This window comes from Oncorhynchus mykiss, chromosome 9 (assembly GCF_057628025.1).
Source record: "Oncorhynchus mykiss isolate SJ-2025 chromosome 9, ASM5762802v1, whole genome shotgun sequence".
In the NCBI taxonomy this organism is placed as follows: domain Eukaryota; kingdom Metazoa; phylum Chordata; class Actinopteri; order Salmoniformes; family Salmonidae; genus Oncorhynchus; species Oncorhynchus mykiss.
In genome coordinates, this window is record NC_143030.1 from 9,735,689 (window position 1) to 9,744,320 (window position 8,632).

General features: G+C 46.0%; 1 long non-coding RNA gene across 1 annotated transcript; it reads right to left on the reverse strand.

Moving 5' to 3' along the window:
* Window positions 1–3,163: 3,163 nt before the first annotated feature.
* On the reverse strand, window positions 3,164–8,632 carry LOC149980743 (uncharacterized). The gene is made up of 3 exons (XR_016483079.1): window positions 8,373–8,632; window positions 3,755–3,910; window positions 3,164–3,653 (listed from the first exon to the last, which is right to left on the reverse strand). It is a non-coding gene; the product is annotated as an uncharacterized LOC149980743 (long non-coding RNA).

The window sequence follows — 8,632 nt, forward strand, 5'->3', positions numbered from 1 at the left end:
GTTTACATGCTCTCCCAGGCTGTTTCTTTACAACGCTAAGCTACTGTAGGCCAGCCAGATGTTTACATGCTCTCTCCCAGGCTGTTTCTTTACAACGCTAAGCTACTGTAGGCCAGCCAGATGTTTACATGCTCTCCCAGGCTGTTTCTTTACAACGCTAAGCTACTGTAGGCCAGCCAGATGTTTACATGCTCTCCCAGGCTGTTTCTTTACAACGCTAAGCTACTGTAGGCCAGCCAGATGTTTACATGCTCTCCCAGGCTGTTTCTTTACAACGCTAAGCTACTGTAGGCCAGCCAGATGTTTACATGCTCTCCCAGGCTGTTTCTTTACAACGCTAAGCTACTGTAGGCCAGCCAGATGTTTACATGCTCTCTCCCAGGCTGTTTCTTTACAACGCTAAGCTACTGTAGGCCAGCCAGATGTTTACATGCTCTCCCAGGCTGTTTCTTTACAACGCTAAGCTACTGTAGGCCAGCCAGATGTTTACATGCTCTCCCAGGCTGTTTCTTTACAACGCTAAGCTACTGTAGGCCAGCCAGATGTTTACATGCTCTCCCAGGCTGTTTCTTTACAACGCTAAGCTACTGTAGGCCAGCCAGATGTTTACATGCTCTCCCAGGCTGTTTCTTTACAACGCTAAGCTACTGTAGGCCAGCCAGATGTTTACATGCTCTCCCAGGCTGTTTCTTTACAACGCTAAGCTACTGTAGGCCAGCCAGATGTTTACATGCTCTCTCCCAGGCTGTTTCTTTACAACGCTAAGCTACTGTAGGCCAGCCAGATGTTTACATGCTCTCTCCCAGGCTGTTTCTTTACAACGCTAAGCTACTGTAGGCCAGCCAGATGTTTACATGCTCTCTCCCAGGGTGTTTCTTTACAACGCTAAGCTACTGTAGGCCAGCCAGATGTTTACATGCTCTCTCCCAGGGTGTTTCTTTACAACGCTAAGCTACTGTAGGCCAGCCAGATGTTTACATGCTCTCTCCCAGGGTGTTTCTTTACAACGCTAAGCTACTGTAGGCCAGCCAGATGTTTACATGCTCTCTCCCAGGGTGTTTCTTTACAACGCTAAGCTACTGTAGGCCAGCCAGATGTTTACATGCTCTCTCCCAGGCTGTTTCTTTACAACGCTAAGCTACTGTAGGTTCTGCTCCCTAAAACTAAATGAACATGACTCCAGACTGTGTAAAAGTCTGTCAAATGTGGCATTAGCCTTTTTTCTACTGTGTGAAAGGAGCACACGCACTACCGTTCAAAAGTTTGGAAATGTTCTTGTTTTTGAAAGAAAAGCCGCTCCTTTCTATTCTGGTTAGAGCCAGTTTGTGCTGTTCTGTGAAGGGAGTAGTACACAGCGTTGTACGAGATCTTCAGTTTCTTGGCAATTTCTCGCATGGAATAGCCTTAATTTCTCAAAACAAGAATAGACTGATGAGTTTCGGAAGAAAGTTAATTGTTTCTGGCCATTTTGAGCCTGTAATCGAACCCACAAATGCTGATGCTCCAGATACTCAACTAGTCTAAAGAAGGCCAGCTTTATTGCTTCTTTAATCAGGATAACAGTTATCAGCTGTGCTAACATAATTGCAAAAGGTTTTTCTAATGATCAATTAGCCTTTTTAAAATGGAAAAACTAGGATTAGCTAACACAGCGTGCCATAGGAACACAGGCGTGATGGTTGCTGATAATGGGCCTATGTAGATATTCCATTTAAAAAATGGAATATCCAGCTACAACAGCCATTTACAACATTAACAATATCTACACTGTATTTCGGATCAATTTGATGTTATTTTAATGGAGAGAATTATTTTTAAAAAACAAGGATGTTTCTCAGACTGCAAACTTTTGAATGGGTCTGTCTGTCTGTCATGAGAACTGGTCACCAAGCAACATCTATTGGTTGGGGATGATAGACATAGATATACATACGTATGTGGACACTTCTTCAAATTAGTGGATTTGGCTATTACAGCCACATCCGTGGCTGCCAGGTGTATAAAATCGAGCACACAGCCATGCAATCTCCATAGACAAACGTTGGCATTAGAATGGCCTTTAATGAAGATCTCGGTGACTTTCAACGTGGCACCGTCACAGGATGCCACCTTTCCGACAAGTCAGTTTGTCAAATTTCTGCCCTGTTATTGTGAAGTAGAAAGGCCACACAAGCTCACAGAACGGGACTGCTGAGTGCAGAGGCGCGTAAACATCGTCTGGCGGCTGCTGAAGGGAGGACGGCTCACAGTAATGGAGTCAATGGAATGGGATCAACCACGTGGAAACCACGTCTTTTGATGTGTTTGGTGCCATTCCGTTTACTCCATTCCAGACATTATTATGAGCCGTCCTCCCCTCGGCAGCTTCCACTGGTTGCAACACTCACTACACTGTTCCAAACCTCCTCTGGAAGCAATGTCAGCAGGTGAACTGATCGTTGGGGAGCTTAATGAAATGGGTTTCCGTGGCCGAGCAGCCGCACACAAGCCTAAGATCAACATGCTCAATGCCAAGCATCTGCTGGAGTGGTGTAAAGCTCGCCGCCATTGGACTCCGGAGCAGTGGAAACGCATTCTCTGGAGGGATGAATCAGGCTTCACCATCTGGCAGTCTAACCGATGAATCTGTTTTTTTGTGCGGATGCCAGGAGAACACTACATGCCCCATTGCATAGTGCCAACTGTAAAGTTTGGTGGAGGAGGAATAATGGTCTGGGGCTGTTTTTCATGGTTCAGGCCTCTTAGTTCCAGTGAAGGGAAATCTTCACGCTACAGCATACAGTGTCAGTCTAGAAAATGATGTACTTCCACATTTATGGCAACAGTTTGGGGAAGGTCCTCTCCTGTTTCCGCATGACAATTCTACGGTGCACAAAACGAGGTCCGTACAGAAATGGTTTGTCGATTGTTGTGAAAGAACTTGACTGGCCTGCACAGAGCCCTGACCTCAACCCCATCGAACACCTCTGGGATGAATTGGAACGCCGACTGCGAGCCAGGCCTAAACGCCAAACATCAGTGGAAAGGGGGGGACCAACTACATATTAATGCCCGTGATTTTGGAATCAGATGTTCGACGAGCAGGTGTCCACATACTTTTGGTCATGTAGTGTAGCCTGATGGTTAGGGATGATAAATAGGGTTAGAGAACAAGAGACAAGTGTACGTTGTTAAAATAATTATTTATTTAACTGTGAAGTCTGCCAGACTTATTTCCAAGTGTGTGTTCACCCCGGGACTCCATCGTAGCCTTGGTACCCAGCTGTTCTTCTCTTTCTCCTCCTCTTTCTCCTCTCTCACCCTCTCTCCTGGTTCCTCCCCCTTTTCCTCTCTCTCTACCTCTTTCTCGTCTCTCTCTACCTCTTTCTCCTCTCTCTCCTTCTCTCACCCTCTCTCCTGGTTCCTCCCCCTTTTCCTCTCTCTCTACCTCTTTCTCCTCTCTCTACCGTTTTCTCCTCTCTCCTTCTCTCTTTTCTCTCCCTCTCTCCTGGTTCCTCCCCCTTTTCCTCTCTCCCCTCTTCCTTCTCTTCCATTTAGAGTGTCCTGCTGAGTTTGCGGTGCATTCTATCACTGGCCTCCATCTGAGCTTTGGTATCCAGCAGTTCTTCTAGCTGCCTTCTCATCCGGGCCATATCCAGCTGGGTGGCTTGACACTGTTAAATCCAATCAATCAATCAATCAATCAATCAATCAATCATCAGTCAATCTGTCTACAATATATAAATATCTATCCATCCACAAATCAACACCTCACCTGTTCTCTCAAGCACGCCGACTCCTCCCGCAGTGCGGCGGCGGCCACAGCTAGCTGCTCACTACGCTCCCGACACTGGGACTGCATCTTCACTGCGTCCGTCAAGAGGGACTCGACGCTCACTGCTACGGAGTCACACTGGTCCTTAGACATGGTCTGAAGAGAGACGGAGAGATGTGGAGAGAGAGGAGGAGAGGCATTCAGAGACTGGTCCATTGAAATGGTCTGAAGAGAGATGGAGGGATGTGGAGAGAGAGAAGGAGGAGAGGCATTCAGAGACTGGTCCGTTGACATGGTCTGAAGAGAGACGGAGGGATGTGGAGAGAGAGAAGGAGGAGAGGCATTCAGATACTGGTACATTGAAATGGTCTGAAGAGAGATGGAGGGATGTGGAGAGAGAAGGAGGAGAGGCATTCAGAGACTGGTCCTTTGACATGGTCTGAAGAGAGACGGAGGGATGTGGAGAGAGAGAAGGAGGAAAGGCATTTAGAGACTGGTCCTTTGACATGGTCTGAAGAGAGACGGAGGGATGTGGAGAGAGAGAAGGAGGAAAGGCATTTAGAGACTGGTCCTTTGGCATGGTCTGAAGAGAGACGGAGGAATGTGGAGAGAGAGGAGGAGGAGGCATTTAGAGACTGGTCCTTAGACATGGTCTGAAGAGAGACGGAGGAATGTGGAGAGAGAGGAGGAGGCATTTAGAGACTGGTCCTTAGACATGGTCTGAAGAGAGACGGAGGGATGTGGAGAGAGAGAAGGAGGGGAGGCATTTAGAGACTGGTCCATGACTTGGTGATGGATGGTCTATACAGGTGGAGAGAGAGAAAGTCCCCAGATAGGATGAAGGTAAAGAAGAATGAAGGGAAAGTACAGCAGTGGCAGCTCAACATGTCCATCTGTGTAACTCTCCTCTCTCTAAACACGACACACACAGTGGAAACAAGATTCACAAAACACTTCTTATGCAAAAAAATTAAGAAGCTTCTTAAAATAGGAACTATGTGCAATTCCTCAACATCTTAAGATATAATTTTCTTAGAAACTCTCACATATCTTCTTAGAAACTTCTTATCTGTGTACTTAAGAATATTGCTGCTAGGCAACCGATCTAGCTAGCTATGTAAAGTGGGGCAAAAAAGTATTTAGTCAGCCACCAATTGTGCAAGTTCTCACACTTAAAAAGATGAGAGAGGCCTGTAATTTTCATCATAGGTACACTTCAACTATGACGGACAAAATGAAAAAAATCACATTGTAGGATTTTTAATGAATTTATTTGCAAATTATGGTGGAAAATAAGTATTTGGTCAATAACAAAAGTTTATCTCAATACTTTGTTATATACCCTTTGTTGGCAATGAGAGAGGTCAAACGTTTTCTGTAAGTCTTCACAAGGTTTTCACACACTGTTGCTGGTATTTTGGCCCATTCCTCCATGCAGATCTCCTCTAGAGCAGTGATGTTTTGGGGCTGTTGCTGGGCAACATGGACTTTCAACTCCCTCCAAAGATGTTCTATGGGGTTGAGATCTGGAGACTGGCTAGGCCACTCCAGGACCTTGAAATGCTTCTTACGAAGTAACTCCTTCGTTGCCCGGGCGGTGTGTTTGGGATCATTGTCATGCTGAAAGACCCAGCCACGTTTCATCTTCAATGCCCTTGCTGATGGTAGGCTTTGTTACTTTGGTCCCAGCTCTCTGCAGGTCATTCACTAGGTCCCCCCGTGTGGTTCTGGGATTTTTGCTCACCGTTCTTGTGATAATTTTGACCCCACGGGGTGAGATCTTGCGTGGAGCCCCAGATCGAGGGAGATTATCAGTGGTCTTGTATGTCTTCCATTTCCTAATAATTGCTCCCACAGTTGATTTCTTCAAACCAAGCTGCTTACCTATTGCAGATTCAGTCATCCCAGCCTGGTGCAGGTCTACAATTTTGTTTCTGGTGTCCTTTGACAACTCTTTGGTCTTGGCCATAGTGGAGTTTGGAGTGTGACTGTTTGAGGTTGTGGACAGGTGTCTTTTATACTGATAAGTTCTAACAGGTGCCATTAATACAGGTAACGAGTGGAGGACAGAGGAGCCTCTTAAAGATGAAGTTACAGGTCTGTGAGAGCCAGAAATCTTGCTTGTTTATAGGTGACCAAATACTTATTTTCCACCATAATTTGCAAATAAATTCATAAAAAATCCTACAGTGTGGTTTTTTTCATTTTGTCTGTCATAGTTGAAGTGTACCTATGATGAAAATTACAGGCCTCTCATCTTTTTAAGTGGGAGAACTTGCACAATTTGGTGGCTGACTAAATGCTTTTTTTGCCCCACTGTAGCTAGCAATGGCAATCACGTTAGCATATTTATTACCGAGATGACTGTTCTAAAACGTGATATTGGTTGTAAAAACAATCAACACTGAAACTTTCAGATTAAGTTTGTGTGAATTAAATACGTTAAATGGCTTTTATGAGCGTGTTTTCCCAACGCCCTGAGCTCAACATTAAGGCTTTAACCATCTTGGAATAAAGAACCATTTCCAAGATGAAATCAACTTTATTTTCAAGAATCACATTTCTCCTTACTTTATCATTGTTTATGTTTCTCCTTAAGCAAAAAGTTAAGAACATTTCCCAAAACTTTATGAAGGATATCAATTTAGCTTAACTTTCTTTATAGATCTATAGTTAAATTGGGGGGGGGGGGTCTATAGTTAAATTGGGGGGGGGGGGTCTATAGTTAAATTGGGGGGGGGAGGGGGTCTATAGTTAAATTGGGGGGGGGGAGGGGGTCTATAGTTAAATTGGGGGGGGGGGGGTCTATAGTTAAATTGGGGGGAGGGGTCTATAGTTAAATTGGGGGGGGGGGTCTATAGTTAAATTGGGGGGGGGGGTCTATAGTTAAATTGGGGGGGGGGGGGTCTATAGTTAAATTGGGGGGGGGGGGTCTATAGTTAAATTGGGGGGGGGGTCTATAGTTAAATTGGGGGGGGGGGGTCTATAGTTAAATTGGGGGGGGGGGTCTATAGTTAAATTGGGGGGGGGGTCTATAGTTAAATTGGGGGGGGGGTCTATAGTTAAATTGGGGGGGGGGGGTCTATAGTTAAATTGGGGGGGGGGGAGGGGGTCTATAGTTAAATTGGGGGGGGGGGAGGGGGTCTATAGTTAAATTGGGGGGGGGGGTCTATAGTTAAATTGGGGGGGGGGTCTATAGTTAAATTGGGGGGGGGGGGGGTCTATAGTTAAATTGGGGGGGGGGTCTATAGTTAAATTGGGGGGGGGGGGTCTATAGTTAAATTGGGGGGGGGGGGTCTATAGTTAAATTGGGGGGGGGGGTCTATAGTTAAATTGGGGGGGGGGGTCTATAGTTAAATTGGGGGGGGGGGTCTATAGTTAAATTGGGGGGGGGGGGGGTCTATAGTTAAATTGGGGGGGGGGGGTCTATAGTTAAATTGGGGGGGGGGTCTATAGTTAAATTGGGGGGGGGGGTCTATAGTTAAATTGGGGGGGGGGGTCTATAGTTAAATTGGGGGGGGGGTCTATAGTTAAATTGGGGGGGGGGGTCTATAGTTAAATTGGGGGGGGGGGGGGTCTATAGTTAAATTGGGGGGGGGGGGGGTCTATAGTTAAATTGGGGGGGGGGGGGTCTATAGTTAAATTGGGGGGGGGGGGGGGTCTATAGTTAAATTGGGGGGGGAATGGCAGCTAAGACATGTTGTTCTTAAGACGGTTTTGTGAATCTGGGTCCTGGACCCCATACGTCCAGAGCTTAGCCTGGAATCTAAAGCTTACAGGGGCTTGTCTCTCAACAGCAAGCTCCTGGCATTACAACTAGGTGCAGGCCTGACCGGCCCCATAGTGTGTGGGTGTGTGTCCCACATTTTAAAGAGCTTTAAACACAAACACACATGTGAGCTGAGGGATGACACCTATCTAGGGCTCACAGCATGGAATTGGCAGTGTGTGTGTGTGTGTGTGTGTGCCTGCCTGCCTGCGTGTGAGTATGGTGACGCAGACAGAGACAACCAGGTCACGCCCTATAACCTGTGTACAAACAAGATCACCGTCTGGACTAACCCCAGCAGAGTGTTTTATAGAGCTGGGACATCTTCTAGAATGTAGAATAGTGTTCCAATTCTAGATGTTCAGTCACATGACATTTATTTGTTAATAGTGGCGTTACCATGGCTGCCATAGAATGGTGTAAGGTCATGTAAATGACTCATAATGCAGAAACCTCATTGGTCCAACTCTCCGTCAGTAGCTAGGTGAACATAGATGCTGTAGTTGGGGGAGAGCATCAATCAAACACGGAATATTAAATACTTCAGATAGACCTGACTGAATGATCCATGAGGCTAGAAGTGGCCTGAAAGAGGCTTACTCCTTCCTGGCTTATCGAGCCTAACCCTTCATCCCCCTCTCTCTCTCTCTCTCTCTCTCCCTTTTTTTGTGTGGCTTTGACACATAAGTCAAATGTACAAAAACAACAAAAGACATCTAAAATAAAGGTAATTTTAAAAGTCAAGTCAATAGCAGGATTCACACTAGCTCTTTTCTATTCATTGATTAGTTCCGTTGTCATAGCAGTTAACAAGACTTGTCTGCAATATTTGACGACATTAAAGCTTACCAAAGATGACAGGTGCCTTTTCAATATGGAGGACCTTGTTCAGGTAGATCCTCAGCTCGTTTTATTCTCCTGTTTTCTGGACGTTCGACTCAACACCGTCTCGCTCGCTCTCTCTCTCTCTCTCCTTCAAAGATCTGTCTCGCTTCCTTCTCTTCCCGTCTTCCTCTCCCTTGGAACATGCCCGATACTCGACCGCACGTTAATCCCACGAGATGAGAGAGAGAGAGAGAGAGGGGGGGGAGAGAAGAGAGAGACAGAGA